Raw genomic sequence first — 25,874 nt, 5'->3', positions numbered from 1 at the left:
CTATTATGCTTTGTAATTTTTTAAAAAGATATTGTTCATACTCCAAGTCCCATTGCTTCAGTTGTATGTAATATCATTTTCCAACTCTGGAATTACTTAGCTTTATTTAATATTTTGAGCAGATAAATTATTATTTATTTATTTTTGAGATGCAGTGTTCCTCTTGTCACCCAGGCTAGAGTGCAATGGCACGATCTTGGCTCACTACAACCTCTACTTCCCAGATTCAAGTGATTCTCCTGCCTCGGCCTCCCAAGTAGCTGGCATTACAGACGCTTGCCACCATGCCTGGCTAATTTTTGCATTTTTAGTAGAGACGAGCGTTCACCATGGTGGCCAGGCTGGTCTTGAACTCCCGACCTAAGGTGATCCGCCTGCCTCAGCCTCCCAAAGCGCTCAGATTACAGGCGCGAGCCACCGCGCCCGGCCTCAAGCAGATAAATTAAAACACTAGGAATAAATTCTTAGGTAAGGATGTAGGGTATTTCTGAACTCAGCATAAGAGTACCTCTCCCCTGATCTCCTTTGGCTAAAGTGCCTTCCAGATTTTATTACTAGTATTAACATTTCCAACAGCCATTTTAACATTATTTTTACAAATTAGATGTGAATATCCATATTAGAAATATTATTTCAGAAGACAAGCATTTGTTGCAAAAATGCTAAGACTGAAGCTGACAGAATAACATTCCTGCTTACAGTGAACTTTTGCACGTAGAGTAGAAAACCAGGAGTGTCCTCACTGTGCTTCTCCACCCTGTTGGCTGCATCTTCATGAGCCCCTGAGAAGGGAAATTAACCTGCACAGGAGGCAAGAGACCCTGAGGACCTAGGAGGACCCGTAATAAGTTGCTAAAATGAAACATCTACTACATCGGTGTTTAATTAATAATACGTCTTTACACACCAAAGGGTTTTGCTCTATTGCAACACAGGTTGTAAATGATCCCAGCATTTTAATATACAGACAAAATAATATCAAGTATTTATGGGACATGGAGGGTCTATGTCTCATCCTATCATAATTTAAAGACAAAAACACAAAGCACAAATTTTCTTTTTCAGCCTATTGAAGTGAAATCAAAGAGAATTTTTGAAGGGCAAGATCTCATTGCTGTGTACTGGCAATCGAGCCCTCCTCACACTTAACGGGTGTTCCATGCCAAATTCCCTAGCCCCTGCGGGTGAAAATTTCCCCTAAAAAGACCTGGAAGAAATTCAAGGCTGCTAAAGGCTTGAATAACACTTGACTTAATGTGTATTGTACATCTTTATTACCCTGAGATGATATAATTACCTTCTTAAATCATGTGAGAAAATCTTAAGCACATTATTAACAAATGATAATATTCCCAAACCAAACCAGTTTGGTGCTGGTCTCTCCAAATGAGAATAGAGTGGATAGCAAGCAGGCCGAGGAAATGGCAAACATGTTCAAAGTCGGAAATACTATGAAGTGCCCTGATTCTACTGAAAACCGTAAGACTTAAGAGAAACAAATTCGCCTCTGGTGGAGCTATGTAGTAAATAGACAGAAATCCTTTTGAATTGTGCAAGAAATTCTCATGTATAATTTTTTGATATTCCATAAGAAATTAACCAAAATAGAAATATATACTTCTCAAAATAAAATGAGTAGAGAAAAATCTTCTGGGAAGAATACCTATTTTAGCTTCTTAGAAAATGAGTTGAATCAGTATTCAATCATAGTTGAAATTAGCAAAATCAATTTCTTATGGTGTTTGGGAATAAAAGAAATGCATGTTAATTTATATTCTTTCCTTCACCCTGCCTGAGTTCAACCAATCCTGACATTAGAAATCAATCTAAGACCTGGGTGCAGTGGCTCACACCTGTAATCTCAGCACTTTGGGAGGCTGAGGCAGGCAGGTCACCTGAGGTCAGGAGTTTGAGACCAGCCTGGACAATATGATGACACCCCATCTCTATTGAAAAAAAAAAATACAGAAAAAAATACAAAAATACAGAAATTAGTTGGGTGTGGTGGTGTGCGCCTGTAATCCCAGCTACTCGGGAGGCTGAGGCAAGAGCATCACTTGAACCCAGGAGGTGGAGGTTGCAGGAGGTTGCAGAAGGTTGCAGTGAGCTGAGATCAAGCCACTGTACTCCACCCTGGGCAACAGAGAGAGATTCCTTTTCAAAAAAAAAATCAGTCTAAGAAGAAACTGTCCTAATAATTCTTACAGTCAACTACATGCTATGAAATATTTTCGGTGAAACAATCTTTTGGAAATCTTAGGATTGAAAATACAGCTCCTAGTCAGAGGTGTATTGCACTCTCTGGGTGGTTCTGGCTTCTGGAGAAGGGCTGGGAGGGCAATTGCCTTCTCCTCTCCTGACATTCTGCAGGCTGGTCTACCTGCAGGAAAAGGCAGGTTTTCTCCTGCAGCCTCTCTGTAAAGTTCTCTGGAGGGCTGTCTTCCAACTGCAGGTGATGAACCGTAGGTGGAGGCTGGCTCATCCATTGCTTAACTGCAGATCAAAACAGATTTTGTTTTTGAATGTCTTTTTGAAATCAAAACCTCAGGGCATTTAAAAGTTATCCTTTAGCACTATGTTAAGGAAGATGGCCTGGGAGTCCTTTTGCAGCAGCTTTTAGTATTAAATTTTGGCAGAGAGTGACTGACATGGTTAAAAATGCTAATCGGTTATCCAGAAGCCTAAAGCACAAGGATGGGTTTATTTCATGTAACGATGGAAGAGAAAGAAAGGGCTTGTATATTTCTGCCCTTGTTAAAAATACATTGGCCATATCTACACAAGTCCAAAGACTGTTATGTATATCAAAATATTAGAAACATGAATAAAATACATATCATTTCCACTGTTTTGAGTACCCTGTTTCTCCTAGATTTTTGAAATCTGGTGTAAAGAAAGCATTATTGGACCTGGAAACGATGACTATTGGCTGAGGACGACACATTCTACATAAGAAAGTATATTTTAATTGACAATGTAGTATACACATTAGAAGTTTCTCAATAGTTCATGGCAGAAAACAGGTTGATTTGCCATTTATGGATGTTTTGGAAATCATCCATAAGCAAACTGTGTTCATAAATATTTCTGCACTGTTTCAGGAGATAATAAAAAATATTCCCTTTTCCTAACCATTTCTTTATTCCTTGAAATTTGTGATCAATTCAGGTTGGTCAGAACTAGCCTCTAAGGTCATTGAGTTAGATACTATCTGATACATATCTATGCAGTAAAGTCAGAACTTTAATCTTTCAGAAATAGGCAATAAAATATGCTATTATCATAAACTCTCATCTAAACTGTCAATAATTGAGAGGCTTGAGCGATCATCTGGACAGTCCAGAAAGTCAATTTAGACAATTCAACAACCACATTTTGTACTAAATTTATTAGATAATTCTGCCTTGCCGATGTAGACATAATCCAAGCTCATCTAAAAGTTCTCTAGGGATAACTAAAAACCTACAGCACAGTCCCAGACTGTGACCATTAAGAACACGCATAAATTCACTAACAAATTACACAAATTTCATTCTTAGATGACATTGCTAGTATGGTTCATCAGAAAAAAAAGTGCCAAAATACTTTGTGGTTTAAAATGGAAAAAAAACTGGTGTATACATTTTCCCCAGCTTTATTAAGGCATAGTTGTCAAGTAAAATTGTATACTCTGATGATGCACAATGTAATGTTTTCATAAATGTATACATTGTGAAATTAACTGAAGCTAATTAACACATCTATCACCTCACATACATATCATTTTTTATGCAGAGAACATTTAGAATCTACTCTCTTCACAGATTTTAAGCCTATAGTGTATGATTATTACCTGCAGTCACCATTCTCCACAATAGAACTCCAGAACTTATTCTTCCTCTCTAGTTGAAACCTGATACATTTTGACCACTATTTCCCCCCCCATTCCACCCCCCAGCCCCTAGTAACTACCATTCTACTTTCTACTTTTATGAGTTCAACTTATTTAGACTTCACAAATAAGTGAGATGTCACATTATTTGTCTTTCTATGCCTGGCTGATTTTATGGAACATAATGTTCTTCAAGTTCATCCATGTTGTCACATAGGGAAGTCATAACCTTCTTGGATCTCAGTTTTGCAAAACTGTAGTCAGTGTCTTTCCAAGCCACAAGGCAACTGATTATAATAAAAGTTGAGTTAAGGGAATAGGATTCTAATTTGAGTTCTTCCTCAAACAAGATGGGTAACTTGTCATGTCATCAGTTCCCAGACAAAGTGGAAAACCAAGCACCTATGGAAACCCTTCCCCCATTCCAAACACATGGAAATACACAATAAAGATTTACAAATTTATATTAATGTGAACAAATGAACATATGTATACACACATCTTTAAAACAAACAATTTCATTTGAAAGCAAGAAAAGAAATTTCCAGAGGCCAGAAATTTAGAAAAAAAAATGTCAAATCCATAAACAGGAACAGCTCGACTTTTGTGACCCATAGTTGGCTGAGACCCTAGGGCTGAAGGTTTTTGAACAAAAGCCATAGGTTCAACATGAGAGAAAGAACAGGAATTAAACTCTGTAAGTCCTGAATCTGGCAACCCACTGTTTTTTGTTTTCTGTTTTGGGTATTTGTTTGTTTGTTTGTTTTGTTTTGTTTTTGCTGTTGTGTTTTGTTTTTGCTGTTGTTTTTTGTTTGTTTGTTTTCACAAACAGAAATTCCAGAATATTTCCAATTGAGCTTCCTAGATCAAAGGTCTTGCCACTGGCCATGAATAGAATGGTGCCCATAACCACTTCAAAACCAGAAATCTGTGTCTTTACAGTACATAGGACTCAGATTCATTTTATTCAGTCTATCAGATTCATTTAGTTATAATATAATGACTTGTTAAGACAACATTAAAATCTAGTTTGAGACCTGTGAATTTTGTGTGGACTAGACAGAGACAGCTATGAAACTAATCCCAAAGCAAGGTTATACAAACTATCCAATGGTAAATAATTCCAATAGAAAGTGAGCTCACAAAGAATCATTAGTAAACACATGGCAAATTCTAGCGTCAAGAATATAAGTGGACAGATCCAATGAAAAAAGGAACTCAAACATAAGGAACTAGAGATAATATCCACATCTTAAAAGAGCTTTAAAATAAGTGTTTTTTTTTTTAATCTTCAGAGATACAGAGGAAGGGATAACATCCATCAAGCAAGCTCAAACTGATAAAAAGAAGAAACATGCAAAGTCTTAAGAATAAAAGGAGAAAATGGTGAGAATGAGATTCTTAGTTTGGTCCCCAGAAATAAAGGAAATACTTCGAATATTTCACTAGTCAGTAGTTTGTTATAGGTTTCCACAATGTGTGCTTTATTAGGTTAAAGATATTCCCATTTATTTCTAGGTTGCTTTGCTTTTTTCCTTTCAAATCAAGAATGTACATTGAAATGTAATGCTTTTCTACAATATGGATAATATCATATTGTTTTTCTACTGTCATCTATTAATATTAAGCTCCTGTAAGCTTTCCAATATTGGAGCTTACTTCTATTCCTGGGTTAAGTCCTTTTGGGCTGCAATGCATTTTTTTTTCATAAATTTTTAGATTCTGTTTTCTAACTTTTATTTGTAATGTGTATCCACATTTAATGTGTAATAGTTTCATTCCATAGTATTTCCGTTTGAGTAATATTTCCTCTCTTTTACATATGTGAAAGAAGTTCTATAACATAAGGGTTAAATACATACTGAAGATTGTTAGAACTAACTTTGAAATTAGTGCTTTGATGTAGATAGATTTTTGGCCAGTGATTCAAATTATTTAGCAGCTATTCAGACCTTTATCTTTCTTCCTGATAAATTCTTAGTTTTCAGGAAACTACCTTTAAATATAACATAATTGTTTTTCTAACATTCTCCTTGTTCCAATGTTTGTTGTATCTGTAATTACATCTTCTTTTTTCAGTATTTGTAACTTTATTTATGGTTTTTCTGTTTATGCTTAAGGAAGTGCTGTCTTTTACATTTATTAATACTTTCAAAGGCACTGCTTTATTTTTATTTTTATGATTTTGTTTCACTGTGTTTTACTTAATTAATTTCTATTCTTACTTTATTTCTACTCAATTTGAGTCACTGGGGTTTTTTTCCCAGTCTTTCGGAGTTGAACACTTAGCTCACTGATTTTTTTTTTCTTACTGTTTTCTATTAAGTGCAATTAAAGTTATGCATCACACTCTAAGAATAATATAGTTTCATCTTACAAGCTTTGGCCTGCAGTGTTCTTATTGTCATTCCATTCCAACATTTTGTAAATGTTAGGATTTCTCTAGTGACATAAATAATTTATAAGTATATTGGATTTTGTTTACAAAAACATTTGTTGTTTTTTAGGAAAATATGCCATACTTTTGTTATTGATTTTTAGTTGCATGGTTCTACTGGTAGAGACAGTATAATATGATAAATTATTGGTAATATAAAAAATTCCTTTCTTTGTGTTGTAGCAAATGCTTTGGCTTTTGAAATGGTTTTTATTTTCCTGAAAAAAAAAAGTTGTCTACATATATGTCAGATGATACATTTATTTGCCTTTTTCTATAAATTTGTAGCTTATTTTTGCTCTGCTTGATCTATCACTTTATGAGAAAGATCTGTGGGAATATTTTACTGTGGCTCTGGTTTTCAAATTATCCTTTTAATTCTCTCCATTTTCATTTCATGTACGTTGATACTATGTTGTTAGACATTTGTTAGAACCATACAAATTCTCAATTATTTTGTTATTGGAAAGGTATTCTTTTCCTAATTTAATAATTACTTCAATTTACCGAAGATACACTTTTCATGAAAAAACTGTTGTTCAAAGTGCCTCATTTTTCTTTTGGTTATATCTTATGAATTATTTACTTGTATTTGTTCCATGTTCCTATATGCTTTTAATCTTTGTCTCTCCACTGGAGAATTTAGTTGATTTATCATCAGATGTACATTATTAACATATTTTATTAATTCTACCATAATTTATGATTTCTATCAGTGTGATTATTTTTTCTTTGGTCTTCACATTTTTTCAGTTTAGTTTTCTTCTATGTTTTTGGAAATTGTGCCACCTTTGTCATTTTGTCTGCTTGTTGGTTTCTCATTGATGGTTACTCTTTGTAATTTGTTATGAAAATATAATATCTCAGAGAAATAGTTTGCCTATCCACATGTCAGCTTTTTCATATGTAAAATTAGGAGGTTGTTCTAAAGTCCTACTCATTTGTATACCCTCTCATTTTTGACGAGAGGGAGAAAATCGGCTGTATCTCCTGAAGTAGCCTTATTTGGAGTCTTAAAGGTTTGTAATTTCCTTTACCATTTCGGGAGGTAGAGAACAATTCCAGAGAAAAGGACGATGGTCCTGCCTCTGCTTCTCCAAGAGCAATTCCTTGCTTAGTCTTTTTAATAGAGTTCTGCGTTAGATTTTACTCAAGGAGAAGTTGTTAAAAAGAATTTTAAAAGCAACAGAATATGGTTTTAAATCTATTACAAAGATGAAAATGAAATTAAGATAGTTCACTGATTATTGACTAACTGTAACCCACATGGTAAGTCAAAAATCAGTGGCAAACAGTAAGATCTGTACTGGTCAGCAGAGCTTTGCATGTGTCCTTGACTTTCCATCTTTTTGGTTATTTTTCTCAATGGACATATATGAAGTGTGTTCTTATCATTTTGTTTGCTGCAAACTCGACAGGGCTAGATAAAATGCTGAGTGAAAACTGAATAGAAAAAAAAATCAGCATCTTCAATAACAATTTTCACAAATATTTAGTATTTTAGGAAATTTTATTATACAATTACTAAGAGGATAGGTTCAACCTGAATGAAAGAAAATTTGGAAAATATGTGACAGATGTTTCCAAAATCAGAACAGTTGTCATGTTTGTAATGAATTAATAAGAGTGGTTCCAGAAAAATAATACTAGAACTAAATATAGTCAACACTAGTTTATTAATAGGTAGAACTTCCCAGCAAGTAGTAGTGTTTTAAAAATTAGTGGGCTTTCATCTGCAGAAGTTAGTTTACTCATTACTAGAAGCACTTGAACATCAGAATTGCTGGGCTGTTTTAAACAGAATCCTCAGCATAGGTGGTGGATGAAGTAGATAGAATTGAAGCTGCTTTCTAATTCTGCAGTGCTATACATTGCAAATTAAACCTCTGAAGGTCATACTTATTGTAACAGTTTGGTTCACAATTGCAAGTCATTTTAAAGATAAGGCAGAATGAATAAGTGCATGAATAAATAAAATTATAAAAAATAGTTACTTAAAAATTTACATTCACAGTTTACTTCATTACAATGTTATTTTCTGGCCATTTACTTGTCATAAAATAATTATATGTCAAGAAGTTAAATATTTGTGAATAAAAAGTATAAATAAAAATAAGAAAAAAATATACTCGCATAGTTACTAAGACCATCTCCAATATTATTGGCATTTTCATTCTCTTGTTCAGTTTTACTCAAGTGCATAATTCCAGAAGGCACAGGTTTTTTTGTTGTTTGTTTTTCTGTTTGTTTTTTAGTTTTTGTTTTTTGTTTTGTTTTGTTTTTTGAGATGGAATTTCTCTCTTGTTGCCCAAGCTGGAGTGCAATGGTGCGATCTTGGCTTACTGCAACCTCCGCCTCCTGGGTTCAAGCAATTCACCTGCCTCAGCCTCCCAAGTAGCCAGGACTACAGGCACCCACTACCACGCCCAGCTAATTTTTTGTATTTTTAGTAGAAATGGAGTTTCACCATGTTAGCCAGGCTGGTCTCGAACTCCTGACCTCAGATGATCCACCCACCTCGACCTTCCAAAGGAAGGCACAGCTTTGGAGCTTACTGAAACCTCAGCAGTATACTATGGTGGGAAAAAGGTGGAAGCTCAGCCAAGGTGGCCCTTGGACTAGCACATGCATGTCTTGTAGAGAAAAACTGTCAAACTGAACGTTCTAAAGGCATAGGGCATAATCCAAGCACAGCAATGTCTCATCCAGAGGCAATATCCTCATTTGGCAATAGGATTCTCCGTCCAGGTCCTCAGTACCTTCACAGCTGCATCCCACCAGTCCTGGGCACATGGACAACAGATCAAACTGCCCCATCATCACATAAGTTAGGCACTAAAGAGTTAGCAAGGGTATTCAGTTCCCACTTAACTGATTTGCATATCATGCAGGTTCTGGTTTTAGTACTAATTGAAGCACTAAAGCGAAAATCCAGGCAGTGTTTCAAAAACTGGACCAATCCAACAGAATAAAAGATATTCAACCTAGAAGCACTTTTCTGCCAAGGACTCAACCTAAATATCCAAGAAACTCAACTATGGGATTCAATTGCTTTGTAAAAATCATCTGAAGTCTCAAGGTTGTTGAAAGCCCATGTATTGCCATTAGAATTGTCTCAGGAACTACACGGACTGTACATTCAAAAGGATATCAAGGAAAGGGCACAGTATGTGTGAACTGTAATCAGAAAAGTAATAGGTCAGGGGATAGTTCCCATCTCTAATTATCAAAAATATAATGCATTATTTTTAATAATTTCTTGAGGCAAAATTCACAAAACACAAAATTAACCATCTTAAATAAAAAATTCAGTGGCATTTTATAAAATAAATTTAAAAATTATAAAATAAATAAAAATTCAGTGGCATTTTATACATTTACAATGTTGTTTTGTCTTTCCTTTATATAGTTAGGGTGTGCTGGCTGCTCATTTTTTTTTTAAGTGAAATGGATATCATTCAGGCCTATATACACAGATGATAAATTTTTAAAGAAAAAGGAGGGGAAGGGCAGCATACCATGCAAGGAAATGGTTTTCTTGGGATTGGAAGAAGCACATGATTATGGAAAAGCACAGAGATTTCTAAAGTACTTGTAATATTCTAATTCTTTTTTTTTTTTTTTTTTTTTTTTTTTAGACAGAGTCTCGCTCTGTCGCCCAGGCTGGAGTAATATTCTAATTCTTAAACTGGAAGGTGCACATGGAGGTTTGTTTTTCAGTCTTCTTTAAGTTCTACATATATATGATCTGCTTTTCTGTATTATGATACGTTTCTCAATTTTTTAAAAAAATGTGACTCAAGTAAGATGGCTAAAAGACCAGACCTCCTAAACACAGTAGGTTGGGAAACTTTCCACAGTCACAAATGATTACTTTCAAAGAATGGCAGCTCCCACAAAAACAAGCTACTTCACATATTCAAATTTTGTTACTATAGTAATTAAACAATGCAACTTTTGTTCTATGAAAATATTGACCAATTTCTTTTTTAGTGACCAGCTGCATTGATGGCCCACTAATACGTAATACGGAAAGTTCCAATTTGGTAACGAAAATTGAAAGTATAAGTAGCATCTCTTCCTTTTGATTTAATTGCATGGAATATGGAGGAAAATTAAATTTGGGAGAATAAAGCAATTATCATTTATGGTTTATGTGTTAAAATCAGCCCTGTAGTTATAGACGGGATTAAGTAATTATAGGTTGGAAAGACAGCTGCAAAGGTGCTTTAAATATATCATAATTCAAGAATTCTTGTATTGTAATTGAATGTTTGGTATAATAATCTGAAATTATTTTTATGTCTGGGTAATGAAAATGCAATAAAAAGTTTAATTAGAAAAAATACAGTGGATAAGAAGATAATGGAAACAAACTTTGAGAGAATATAATCATGCCTTGTATCATTAATGTATATTTAAGACACCATCAAGTGCAATAATTAAGTTAAAGATAATCAAGGAACATTGTTATAGAAATATATTAATATGATGGTAATTTCTTTTTAATTATTTTTAAACATTTTATCCCAGGATCTTAATGCATTTTATATTACCAATTAACTCTGTAATAAGGCAAGTATTTCCCTTCATTTCTATTATGATCTTGCTAAACTGAGTCAAAGAGGAGAAAATTGTCTACCTATTTCAGAGTAGTAGTAACTACCCTAGACCTGTAGCATTAAGTATATACTCTGGGATCCCCAGTGAGTCCCCAAAATACAAAATGCAATAATACATTTAAAAATAGAAGCTGATATTAGGATGCTATTAAGCATCCCTCAGGGGAGGTTCAGTTAACTATCTAAGTGACTCTGCCCCGCATAGTCAACATCACTGGTACATTCCAATTCATGACTATGCAAAATTACAAATCACATCATGCCACACTCACTTTTCAAAAAGTAATCACTTCAAATACCAAGAATGTATTACATTCTTCTCAAGTACAATTTTAATTTTAAAATAGTTTCCAAACTAGTCCTACTGTGGATACACCTCAAGAATATTAAATGCATTAGAGTCAATGACTAATCTTTATTGAATGCCTACTACAGTCAGGAACTCTACTTGGATCTTTATGTGTTACCTTTGTTTAATTCTCAAAATAATTTAGTAGGTTAGGCATTCGTGTTTTCCCTGTTTCCAGAAGGTCATGACACTAAATAACTAGTCCAAGTCAACGCAGTGAGTGAGTGAAAGATTAGGCAGCCAATGGCTTGAAGGCGGGGAAATATGTTTTTGCATTCCAAAAGCATGCTTTTCATTTTAACTGTTAAGTACTGGAAGACTCAGATTATAGATTCTACATTATAAGTCAAACCGTGAGGGGAATGCACAGAGAAACAAGAGCATTTTCTCCCCCATGGAGAGGATATGACATTATCTGGCCTGTGGAAGGAGCCTAGAGGAATCTCAGACTGGAGAAAACCAAGTTAAAGGCTAGTATAGGACTCCTTTCTCTTCCCAATCCCAGCCTTTACTTTGAACTAAGTTCTAGGGAAAGTTAAATTAACAAAAACCTAAGATAGGGTTAAAGGAAATGAAAGAACAGAGGTGTTTGTGCCTTAGTCTCCAGGTGGTAGCCTCTGGCTGAAAGGCTTTAGAGACTGGTCCAAGCATTAAAACAGCAATGATTGGAGTTAAGCGAGTAGTCACAAAGATAGGCTCCAAATGCCTAAAGCCCTATGCACCCGGTGAGGAAGCATTTGAACGTTTCAGATGCATGTCCCTGGGAGACATGGACGTGACTGAGACCCCCATTCAACTGAAAGAGGCTTCAAGAACACAGCCAAGGAGTCCAACCAGCACACACAGCCCACTTCTTACAAGATGGAGGATGCGCCACGATATGGAAACATCAGATGCTTGTGGCAAGAGCAGAAGTGAAAACCCGAGACCTCGACATAGAGCCGAACTGTCTCCCAGAATAATGCTCGCCTCTCTTCCCTTCCACAGATAACCATGAAGAAATAGAAATTAAGAGAGGATGATAGTGAAGAATCCTCATTTTACTAGCTACTCATAGGGATACATATTTAAATAGGAGGTGGCTGAATCACTATCATTAAGATTATATTTTGCTACAGTAAGATGGAAGGAATAAGAGCTAGTATTTCATAGCACAACAATAACTTATTATATTCTCGAAAATAACTAAAAGGGTATAATCGGAACATTTGTAACACAAGAAAGGATAAACGCTTGAGGTAATGGATACTTCATTTACCCTGACATGATTATTATACATTGTATACCTGTATGAAAATATCTCATGTACCCTGTAAATATATACACCTACTATGTACCCTTAAAATTAAAACATTAAAATAAAATTTTAAATATTATATTTTTCTGTTTCAGACTGGAAGTGAGTTTCTCTAATAAGAAACTTCTGACCAGGCACGGTGGTTCATGTCTGTAATCCCAGCACTTTGGTAGGCCGAGGCGGACAGATCACAAAGTCAGGAGATCAAGACCATCCTAGCTAACAAGGTGAAACTCCATCTGTACTAAAAATACAAAAAATTAGCCGGATGTGGTGGCAGGTGCCTGTAGTCCCAGCTACTCTGGAGGCTGAGGCAGGAGAATGGCATGAACCTGGGAGGTAGAGGTTGTACTGAGCCGAGATCGCACCACTGCACTCCAGCCTGGGCGACAGAGCCAGACTCCGTCTCAAAAAAAAAAGAAACTTCTGTGGCCTGAAACAATGTTTACTCATTTAAAAAATGCTCCCTCTAGGTTTGCCTCTCACCTTTATATCAATATTCTTACTATTGTTTTATATTTTCCCAATTTCATGGTCATATTTCCACAATAGATCTCCTAACTCCCGCTGTTATTCCGTTTCCCACATTCTCTCTCTCACTCAACCGTAGCTTAGCATTTACAAGTATAGAAGAATACCTATTTGCTATTCTCTCCAGGTTATTCTTGTAAACAATCTGGGCAAAATCCCCCTTTTAAAAGGGGAGACCTGAAGTTTTTGAAACATTGTGTGGCATCTTTTTTCTTATAGTTTTAAAAAAGTATAAAAGAATAACCCCCAAAAGAGTTTCTGCGAAAAGAGAATCAGAAACTATTTATGGAGTAGATATGGATCTGTAAACATCTTTTTTTTCTTTTTTTTCAATCCTCCCTCTGTTCCAGAATGTGTTTCCTTAATCTTTCAGCACACTGTCCGAGATCGGTGATTTTTTTTTTTTTTTAAATTTTACTTTAAGTTCTGGGATACATGTGCAGAACGCGCAGGTTTGTTACATAGGTATACATATGTGTCACGGTGGTTTGCTGCACCTATCAAACTGCCATCTGGGTTTTAAGCCCGCATTCATTAGGTGTTTGTCCTAATGCTCTCCCCTCATCTTGCCCCCATCCCCCGACAGGCCCCAGTGTGTGATGTTCCCCTCCCTGTGTCTATGTGTTCTCGTTGCTTAACTCCCACTTGTGAGTGAGAACATACAGTGTTTGGCTTTCTGTTCCTGTGTTAGTTTGCTGAGAATGATGGCTTCCAGCTTGATAAATGTCCTTGCAAAGGAGATGAACTCATTCTTTTTTTTTTTTTTTTTTTCTGGAGACGGAGTCTCGCTCTGTCGCCCAGGCTGGAGTGCAGTGGCCGGATCTCGGCTCACTGCAAGCTCCGTCTCCCGGGTTCACGCCATTCTCCTGCCTCAGCCTCCCGAGTAGCTGGGACTACAGGCGCCCGCCACCTCGCCCGGCTAGTTTTTTGTATTTTTTAGTAGAGACGGGGTTTCACTGTGTTAGCCAGGATGGTCTCGATCTCCTGACCTCGTGATCCGCCCGTCTCGGCCTCCCAAAGTGCTGGGATTACAGGCTTGAGCCACCGCGCCCGGCCGAACTCATTCTTTTTTATGGCTGTGTAGTATTCCATTGTGTATATGTGCCACATTTTCTTTATCCAGTCTACCATTGATGGACATTTGGGTTGGTTCCAAGTCTTTGCTATTGTAAATAATGCTGCAATAAACATACGTGTGTATGTGTCTTTATAGTAGAATGATTTATAATCCTTTGGGTATATACCCAGTAATCTGGTTGTTGGATCAAATGGTATTTTTTGGTTCTAGATCTTTGAGGAATCATCATACCGTCTTTTACAATGGTTGAACTAACTCACACTCCTACCGATAGTGTAAAAGTGTTCCAATAAAACCTGTTTCTCAAGTTTGGGTATAGGGTCCAGTGCTGAAACAGACTTGATAAAGAAGTCTTTGCCAAGATAGGAATGCACAGGACTCATCTTAGCATCTCAGTGTACAAGAACAAACCACAGTTGATTATCTCCAGGAGGATGTGGGCTTGTGCAAAATTAAATCACACAAACACTGCCTGATTTGATTAAGAAGGATTTAAAGCAGAAAGACTAAAAACAAAACAAAACAACAACAACAACAAAAAAAAAAAAACAGCAAAAGAGGAAGCCTAATACTATACAGAAAAACAGGTGTGTCACAATGAAGAACAAACAAGTCATGAACATTGCCTACTAATCAAAAGAAGAAATATATTAGAAGGAATATGGCAATCATACCTGGCCCAGGGCCTCAGCTTTAGTGATTAATGCAGAGACTGTGGATATTAAAAGAAGTAAACCTGTGTTTTTATCCGTAGGTCACATAGGACTTACCAAAATATCTCATGTACTCCATAAATATATACACCTACTATGTATCCCTAAAAATTATGCTCGTACTTTAAAAGTCTCCCATTTTAAAATGGAAACGTGGGGGCCTGTGTTCAGATTGTCCACAACAGTAAACTGGAGGGATTAGCAAATAGATATTCTACTATGCTTATAAACGCTAATTTATGGTGGGTAAGAGAAAGAATGTGAGAAATAGAATAACAGGTAGGTTGGTTAATTTTATGTGTCGACTTGACTGGGCCATGAGATGTCCAGGTATCCGGATAAACATTATTTCTGGGCATGTCTCTGAGGGTGTTTCTGGAAGAAATTAGCATTTTAATTGGTGGGCTGAATAAAGCAGATGGTCCTCCCCAATATGGGTGGGCATTATCCAACCTGTTGAGGACCCAAATAGAACAAAAGGGCTGAGGATGGTTACATTAACTCTGCCTGACTAATTGAGCTGAAACATCAGTGTTCTTCCGCCTTTGGACTTGAACTGGGACTTAGGCCATCAGTGCTTCTGAGTTCTTGGGCCTTTAGACTGAGACTGCAATTATACCAGCTTTCCTGGATCTCCAGCTTGCAGACAGAAGATCCTGGGACATCTCGGCCTCCATAATCACATAAGCCAATTCCCTATAAAAACTTCATTTAAGACAGAGATAGAAATGATCGTGATAGACAGAGATGGAGATAGAGATATCTCCTGTTGGTTCTGTTTCTCTGGAGAATCCTGACTAACATGCACTGAAACCATGACAGTAGATGATAGACACCATCAGCAAACAGTAGAATAGTTTGGAAGACTTTCCAAAGGCAATAGAGGGTAATGGGGCTGGCACAAAGGGAATCAAATCAGATCCCAGGCATAATGTTCTTTGGAAAGTGGAAGGGAGAGCTAAGGCCACATGTGAGCAGAGAAGAATGAAAAATCCAAGTCAACACTCCAAAAGATGAACTTAAGAGTGGAGAGTATAGAATTTTAGAAACAGAGTTATGACTAGAAAGAGCTAACAATATCTAGACACGGTTTTTATTTATCATATATCCTAGAGTCTTGTAGAAATAATTTTCTAAAGGTAAGCAAGAAATCCCCCCACAGCTTGTTTTCTTTTGGGAAATAGTTTGGCTCTCCTAGGAAGGAGATGACATGGAAAATAGAAAGAAATTACCAGAAAGTCCAGTTTCAAAATATTTTCCTGTCTTACCTAATAATCCTAAGCCTAATTTATCTTGTGGAAACTAATTTCATAATTAAATAGAAAATATAAAATTTTAAGATATATGTGAACTAGATGATAATATTTTATGTTTCTCAGTATTGTTAGCTTTTACTAAAAGCTTTTTATGTGCATCATCTCACTTTCACCAATCATCTAAAAATTAAATAAGACACATATGGATTTATCAATCCATAATCCATTTTATGGATAAGAAAGTTGTGATTTCAGGCATTTAAGTAGTTATCCCAAGGTTTCAAAACTAATAACAGAGCTGAGACAAACACCTTTTCAATATGCTTTAAGTTGAGTGATTTTAACACAATATCTCACTGACTTACTAAAATGTGCATGGCTAGAAGTGGACCAGGACTATGCTAGGGACAGGGGGTTATCTAGGCAGAGAATTTGATTTCTAAGAGTATTTAGGAACAGAGCAATACCATTTGAAGATAAACTCAAGAAACTCAAGGAATAATATCAACATATCTATTTATTTAACTAGAGATCTAAATACTTTCTTGGATATACTTGGATTACTACCCACAGAAAATAAATCTAAGGAGGCTTCCAAGATGAAGGCAAAGCTCTAAACAAAGTTAGTTCTATCACTTTATGATTAACATGGGTCTACCTTGAGAGTGTACTATCCTTGTGGACATCAGCTAACTTCAGATCAAACAGCCTTAGTTTCAGTTGGCCAAAGCCACTATTTAGTTTATTTTGGAGCTATCCAAGGTGCTCATCTCGAACTATAGCTTTCAGCTTATCAAGCCCACCTAGCAACTTTCCTGGTCCTATTGGTCACATTGATGAAAATGACCGTGATTTTCTTTTTTATTTAACCACAATTTATGTAAGTAACACATATGCACACATAACTGGAAAAAAGAAACCCTATGATATTTTTCTATTCTATTTTTGTTTACTGTAAAGAACAGATTCTGTTCATAATCCATTAAATTGGTTTCATGACTCATGAATGAGTCCTGATTCACAGTGTAGAAAAGAAAACTGAAAAGGACTATTTATTATTTATTTATTTATTTTTGAGACAAGGTCTTGCACTGTCATGTAGGCTGGAGACCAGTGGCATGATCACAGCTAACCACAGCCTCAACCTCCTGGGCTCAAGTGATCTTCCCACCTCAGCCTCCCACGTAGCTAAGACTAAAGGCATGTACCACCATGCCCAGCTACTTATTTGATTTTTTTTTTCATAGAAATGAGTTCTCACTATGTTGCCCAGCCTGGTCCTGAACTCCAGGGCTCAAGCCATCCTTACTCCTCGGCCTCCCAAAGTGCTGGGATTACAATCGTGAGCCACCACACTAAGCCTGAAAAGGGCTATTGATGACCATACTCACTGGATATACCTCTTTGTCCCATGTCTCATTCACCATACCTGTCTTTGTCCTCTTGCCTTGAATGTGTGTTCAGTCCTGTCTCTTTACTGCATTTTCAAAATGACATCAGGTAAATTCCTAAAGGAACCCTAGTCAATTTGATTTGCTTTCTAATATACATCCTCCACTAACCCAAGACTATGTCCCTTCACCCAAATATGATAAAGCTGGAGAGATCATGGGGTGGGGGAAATAATTGAAATCTGAATTGAGAATGCTCTTTCCAAAAAGGATCTGCCAAAGAAAGACCAAAGACACCAAACACGGGTAACCATTCATATCATTTTTCTGGTTTTCACCCCACGTACTTTTCTTTCATTTTTAGCAACTCAAGGGCAAATGTAAACCACTCTGTTGCTCATGACCACCTTTCATCCACATCAAAGTTTGCAAGTAACACTTTCTTTAAAGTCGCACAATAACTATAAGGTCTGAATTATTCTCTTCACTTCTGTAGATGCGAAAACTTAGCTTCCAGGAGGTGAAATAGCTTTCCCAAGACAAAATAGGTAGGAGGGGATGGACATTGGTAGCTTAGTATATTAATTGGACAAATAAGAATTGTTTGGAAGTGCATTACGTAATGCACAGTTTAAGAACATGAACAGTTTAGATACAACATTATAAACTAGCATGTATTAAGTAAAAACTAATGAAGCATCCATCATTACTTTAAAAAGCTATTAGACCCTTAATCCTTGTGCTATTGCACAATTTAATCACTGAGTGACATTATTTTAACAACCCTGGCTACAAGATAAACAATCTCACGTAATCTTTTAATGAGAAAATAAAGCATGGATCCTTTTCAACTACAGTACAAGAATCTGGAGTAACTACCATTTACTCTGAGTGGAGCAGTGATCATCTTAAACTGAGTCTTAATCAGGGGAATTGATGAGGGAAAAAATACCGGGTTTTACTCCTGTCCCTTGTTTTTTCTGAAAGCTTTTAGAAATTCGAATAAATATTTGAACCTTTAGAAACATGGGCAGGAGAAACATTAAGAAATAGAAATGAATCCAAGGTGTTTTGAGAACTATTAAGACACAAGGGAATATGAAGGCAAGAAGACAGCGAGCTATAGTTTTTGAGTCTGTAAATGAGATAATATATTTTTAAATTAGTCAAATAATAATATATAAAAGTCAACAATAATTAGGGGGTAATTATTCCAAGATAATGCATTCAACCATTTTTCACAGGCAAGGAGTTTCTAGAGGTAGGGATATCTGAGAAGATCTGAAGAGTCACTGGAGTGAAAAATGAAGGGCTGGAACACAAGAACCATGAGGAAAGGGTAATAGTTACAGCCATTTAGGCAAATGAAAAGACAGCAGATGGTGACTGAGGAAGTCTTCAAATCAATTCACGTGTATTGTAAGAAAGAGCCCAACATGGTTACATTCCCACTTTTTAAAATGCTTTAATTGCCTTAAAATCATTTATATGACACATATATAAATAAAGTTAAAGTGAGGCAGTCATTTAAGTATTAGCACAGGCCACCTCGAATGGAAATTACTATCCTAAAATTCTCAATTAGACTATAAATGCAAGATGAGCTGAAGGGAAATAGGTGATTTCTATTCTGTAGTGTGTATATATGAGGTTTCATTCTCATGACAGGAAACAAACCATGCATATCCCTTTAATTTCTAGCATTTCAGCTTTCTAGAATTATTTTCCTGCCTAATTGAAATTTGCCACATTATTGTGATGACAAAGTATAATTTTACATTTTTTATGTAGTTTGTGTCTTTAGCAACAATACATTTCACAACTGATAGAGACCTAACATGAGTATAATACCCTCAAGAAAATACAATTTCATCTGTCTTTCAGAAACGTATTGTTCTAGAGCCTCCAGAGGACTAAGAGCTGTGCCCTGGATGACGCCCCCATAGAAAAATTCAATTACCTATTTTTCTATATTTCTTTGACTAAAAAAGAAACACTCAAAAATCAACCCACAACAGTACATGGGGGTTAAAGAAAGAAATTATATGGAGACTACAGAGAAACTTACCAACTGAAACAATGTTAATTGAAGAAATTATGTAAATGATTCATTTTTCAAATTCTCTACCATCATTTTCATTAAAAAAAGGTAATAGTGGCAAATTGGTTTTATGATCCATATCATCTAATATATTTTCTATTTCCGGTGTTCTCTAACTCTGCTTCAAAGGAACATCTGTGTTCTACCCATTGAACTGAGACAATCTGCCAAAAACTTGACAACACCTCTCAACTAGTAGTAAAAAAAAAAAAAAAAAAAAAAAAATACAATTTCAGATTTTTTTTCTCATAAAATTTCCTCAACCTTTGATAATGTGTGTACGAAAGACTCTGGTATAAATGATTATGCATTTTGTTAATTTAGTATAATTTGGAAGTTATACATTTAGTTATTTTGAATTAATTGTGTCAATATTTCATTCTCCTCCCCCCAGCGCATCCAGGTCTAGGTGATGTGAACTACAGAGCAGGACTTAGAATCCAGGCATTTGGCTCTTTCTCTAGCATCTTGCCTTCCAGATCAAAATGCTTTAGTAAAATTTTTGAAATACCAAAAGGAAAACATTTCACAATATTTCTAAGATTCTTGATGAAAAAAGTACGTAGATCTAATCAGACATTTGATTGAATAATGCTTTTATCTTACAATCCAAAACATGGAAAGTCTCCGGGTGCTATTCCTTTTTAAAATTTTGCAATTATCACACAAAATTAAGTATAAAAGGAGTGAAACAGAGAATCGAGATTTACCCCAATAAGGGTATTCATTGAAGTCCTTATTTGGGCAGGTTCACTAAAAGGTGAATATTAAGACAGGAAACTAGAAGATGAATAATACAGCAAAGGAAATCCAGAAACCTAAGCATTCATAATAAACTTTTATTTCTATAGATTTATAATTCTCAAGTAGGGAAATTTCCCTGCCCATTTTCTACCTCAACTTTTCAACGTAGAATTTTGTCATATGAGGTTCCTTAGTCAACAATTTCCAATAGCTTTCATGTGAAGACACAAAAGTGGCCAGGCATGCTGGAGGGAACCTTCAATCCCAGCTACTCAAGAGGCTGAGGTAAAAGAATCATCTGAGCCTAGGAGTTCGAGGCCTACCTGGGTAACATCAAGAGATCCCCGTCTTCCGAAAAATTGTTTTAAAAATGATAATATTTGGAATATGTTACAAGGTAGCATGGGCAAGAGTCATCCAGGGACTCCAGATGCCTCCGTCTATGTGCAGAGGGGCCGAGGGGATTAGTAATATCACGGCACACCTACCACCTGGTAAGTCCTGATACTCAGTTGGGTAGCCTCCTACTTCTTAGACTATCTCAGAAAAGAGAATCATTTTCTTATTGAGACTAATGATTGCTAGAAACAACTGTATTTATCTGTCATGTATCTTACATGCATGATCTCAACTCACCCTTTCACCAAATGTCTGACATAGGATCTATTATTAAACCAGTTTTTTGGCTGGCAAAATGACGAATCTGGAATTCAACCATCAGGTCTCTATCAATGTAGTTTCCAAAACACGATGTGCTTCCATGTCTCTTTTGAGGCAGAAACGTAAAGTAGTATTTCAAAATAATATAAAGCATTTAAGGTCAGCAAGCAATCTATGGTAAAACTAATATTCTAAACCCTGGGAAATATATGACACCAGTGAAAATCCATAGGCACAAAAAAAGCCAATGAAAAGCTATGGATATGTTATCAGAGAAAGAAAATGTAGTGCATAGTTCTCATTTCAAATTTTCTGATACTAGAATCATTACTTAAAAGTCTTTCTACAAAAAGGGCTCTTGCATAGCAGGCATGTTTTATTGGCATAGTTATCTAACTAAATATCTAGGTTTGGCAATTTAAATAGAAAAGAACAAACATTCCATTCCCTCAGGAAAATAAAATATATCTATTTATATGTACACATTCCTAAAAGCCTTGCTTGCATACGATTTTACTTAAAAACTCAATGTCATCAGTATTTCTCAATGTATTACCAAATAAGTAAGATTTTAGATAATTTTCAGTTCACAGTACGATTCTTTGAAATTAACCCACAAATTGGTTTTACCTTATATTTATATTTTATCAAACCCATCTTTCTGACGTAGGCAATTCTTTTCTTGAGATTCTTACCAAGATGGTTATCATGCACAGAGTACACACTAGCCTTTGGTGGTTTTAATCTCAGCTTAACATCTGTGTGTTTAGTACAATTCTTTTCTTTCATCTGATCATGTACATGCTAGGATGTCAAAACTGAAGTCTCCTGCCGTATCAGTCATAGGTCCTGGAAAATGTGGAAAACCCTTCAAGGTTTCAAATTCAGTTTAAGCAAGAAAACTAGAAAGTTCATCACAATGATAAACTATATTATCAAATCTTAATGAATGACATTTATAGTTGGTGCACAGCCAAATACACTTTTTTATTATAGTTTAAGTTCAATGTCTTATCTACTGAGAGGCAGGAGGGGAAAAAAATGAGTTTTATTACAGATTGTCATCGAATTCAAACACAACCTTTCTTGGTTACTGGGTTTTCTCATAAAGGATTTCAGACTAACATGCCTACAAACAATAAAATTTACCTAAAATGCAGTTTTCTGGAAACTGAGCTAGTTCATTGGTTTGTGAGCAAAGCTCACTCTTATATTTTTCTCTCCTCACAATTCATTTCCCTTAAGTAGCTTCAAAGTTTTCCTACTACCAATTTGAGAATGAAATTTCACTTAACACAAAACCCCCAATAATAAAGACAACAATTGAATTTACAGGTAGCTAAAACTTCAGAGGTCTTCAAGACAACTATTAAATTCATGGGAAATTCACCTCTTTGAAGAGACCGGTAACACAGCTCCAGATCTTCTTAACACACAGCTCATTATTGCAGATTGTCTATGCAAATTGTACACTGACTCGGCCCTCGGGGAAGGGTTTTTTTGTTTTCTGTCTCTGGTACTAACCTAGTATAACTTGCCATATAACTGCCCTCTTGCCAGTAATGTTAATGATGGCGATTATTAGTAATAACTCTGGGTAATGAGGTTTTCTTCCTTGTACTCAAAATAATTGTTCCATGTAAATCCATAGCAATTTTTACAGTACGCTAAAGATTAGTAACATTAGAAACTTGGCAAATCTTACTTAGAGAGGCATTTTACCTAATGATCTAATCCATCAGTTCCTAGGCTTTAACAGCCATGAGACCCACTTAGGACTGAAGGATCTCCCCTCTTTCCACAGAAGCCCTAGGAAATAATTTAGTCAAAAAGCTACATTTTTAGGAGGTTTTTTTTTAAGTGCTCTGAAAAATGTAAAGTCTAGTTTAAGCAAAGGAAGCCTGTGAGGGCATGAATACACGAAATTTGCTGAAGGTTAGTCACATAGACTGAGCAATACCTTAATTGATCATTAAGTAAACATGACTTAGTTTCAGACAAAATTGTTCTTATACTTCGATGTCTAGACTCATTTCTAACCATGCTAAACTTGCAGTCAGTGTGTCAATCATGTGAGCTCGTGTATGAGAGTCAAGAAGAGGTTAGAAATATGAGCTATGTGAGTTTTTTCTCGATCTCATCACTGTTCACACATCCCAGAACCTCTGATTTTTCTTTTTTTTTTTTTTTTAAGAAAAAGAACATATGTATGGAGAAAGTCACTACTAGTCTTCCTACCCATTTTTTCTAACCTCACAGTCAGTTCGTCCCAAGAAAGACGTGGGACCATGCATGCCAATGGAGAGGGTAAGGGAAAAGCAGGGAACGTGGGTTGGCTGTCTTGTCTTGCTTTTACACAGTGCTCTTTACAAATAAGAACTAGGCTGACCAGAGACAGAACTCAAGTTCACAATCTAGAAAGTTTCTTCTTTATCCAAAGAAACTTCAAGTAATTGGATCTTTTCAACATATGGGAAAGTAGAACAAGTTTTCCTACTTCATCACAGGGCCCTTGATGCAAACAAGGACATAAGAAGAGATCAGTGATCTACTCATAATTCCGCCTCTGTTGTATGTGGATTTCATACATGTATACGTTCATTTCTAGCTGTTTATGTTTTTGTGCTTATCTCTAGTCCAACACCATCTCACTTTACTTATTATAATAACATAGCAAGTCTTGATATTCAGGAGGGGAAGTCATCCTTAATCTGTATTATCCTTCTCCAACTTTGGGGTTACCCTACAATTTACCATATGAATTTTACTTAATTCTTTGTCATGACACACACTGTTATTATTTTTAGTAGAATTGTAGGTTTTTTCAATAGAAATGTCCAGCTTAGGGTTCTGAGTTTTCTCATTCATGATCACAATATATATTTTATATTTATTTCTAATATACTATCTATTTAATTCAAAAAGTTTTTATTTCATTAATATTTATTTGTTTTCTACTTCATTCATTTCTTATGTTTTTATTTTCTATAATATACTTTATATTTAATCTGTTGACTTTTTCTAGTTGGACATATTGTTTATTTTCAATATATATAATCCATTGAAGGCTATTTCCAAGCATGACTTTCACTTCATCCAATAAGTGTTGTTCTATGTACTTTGTTATTTAGTTAAAAATATTTCATAAATTCCATTGATATTTGTTTTTAACTTATAATTTATATAGTAATGCATTTTGCAGCTCCCAAATATAGAGGTTTTTTCTTCTTTTTAAATTGTTAATTTTAAATTTATTTTAATTACAATCAAGTAATGAGATTCAGTTTTCTGCTGTAGGAATATATTTGTGTTCTTCTGGCTCCTTAGGTCCACAACTTTATGTAAATTTCATATTTTGAAAGCAGTATTTTTCAGCTTCCTTGAGGCAAGGAGCTCTACCTCAACATCTACCTGTAAGCCAAAACCTAGCTTCTGTGAATTTTCTCCAATAGAGGATCTCTAGTTCTCGTCATCCCATGGGAGGGGTACTTGGAAGTAGCAGAGTACACCAGAATAATAAAAACCCACTTGGTAAACCCTTGACTTCAGCTACATGTATCATTTTGTATATCAGGGAAAGATTTACCTCTTCAGGCATCTGGGTATGATATTATTGTTTCTTTTAAAAAATACTTTCAGTATAATCATTAGGTGTTTACAGTATAAATAGGCACATCAAATCATGAATTGACTCTAGCATATTGACTGGAAACCCTGGATTATATTAATAATTGCTATATCAACCACCATGAGAATGAGATATTATTATTCCATGGGATAAAGAAACAGCCCTACAGAAGTTAAGAAACCTGCCAGTCAGACTTAATGAAGCCCTGGAAGAGAGGAACACAGTCACTCAAGAAAACCTTTTCACATACAGGTTTGAAAGAAGTGTTTAAATTTTGAGAGTTTTAAAATATTATTTTAAAAACCTTTTTAAAATGCTGAAATTCTGAATTGGCACAGCAAAAATGCATCTATATCAGTTTTCTTCCACACCTTTTCTCAGGCTTGTGTAAACATATACAAACATGCACACTTAGTGTTTTTATTTATAAATGATCATGATTTTTGTAGTACATCACTACCATTTTTTCTTAATACATTATGAATAATCTTTGTGCACATGGATCCAAAACACGTCTTTTTTAACAGTTGCCTGATATTCCATAAATAGAAACATAACATTTTATCATCTGTCTCATTGATGGATTTTGGGGGATTGTGTAAGGTTTGGGGAAATTATGTTTAGTATTATTAAATTCTTCCTGTTAAAATCTGCAGCCAACTCATTGCCTGTTACCTTGATCGCTCCTTGCACTCTTTCAGACGTCGTACCATCTGGACTCTCCAAGTGCTGTTGGTACACATCGCAACTCACATGCGTGCCCTTGAGTTAATTTCTTTCCTAAATGAGGGAACAAGTGACTGGGTGAAACGACAAAAAGCTGTACACCTCAAAACACTTCATGAGTTTTCCTCAAAACCTTTCTACCGAAAGTGAAGAAGCTATCTGCATTCTAATGTCTGAAGGACTTGTGTTTCAGTTGTATTATGAATTGTGTGTTTCCAGTTGGGGGAGTTTTCTAGGAATGATGATGTTTCTTGGCCTGTCATATCTGACCACCCCGAATGTATGGGGAAAATGCTATGAGGCTTCTCAAGGTAATGCGTTTCAACTTTCCCATTGCATTTTACGAAGCATAGCAGTACATGCTGTGGAGGCAGGTATGGCAGAAGATTCCAGCTACTGTCCTAGAAGAAAGTAGAAATCATCTCATTTGAGCATGTAGTAAAAAAATTATATATATATTTATGTACATA

Source organism: Theropithecus gelada, chromosome 9, assembly GCF_003255815.1.
Source record: "Theropithecus gelada isolate Dixy chromosome 9, Tgel_1.0, whole genome shotgun sequence".
Classification (NCBI taxonomy): domain Eukaryota; kingdom Metazoa; phylum Chordata; class Mammalia; order Primates; family Cercopithecidae; genus Theropithecus; species Theropithecus gelada.
This window is presented reverse-complemented; position numbering follows the sequence as displayed.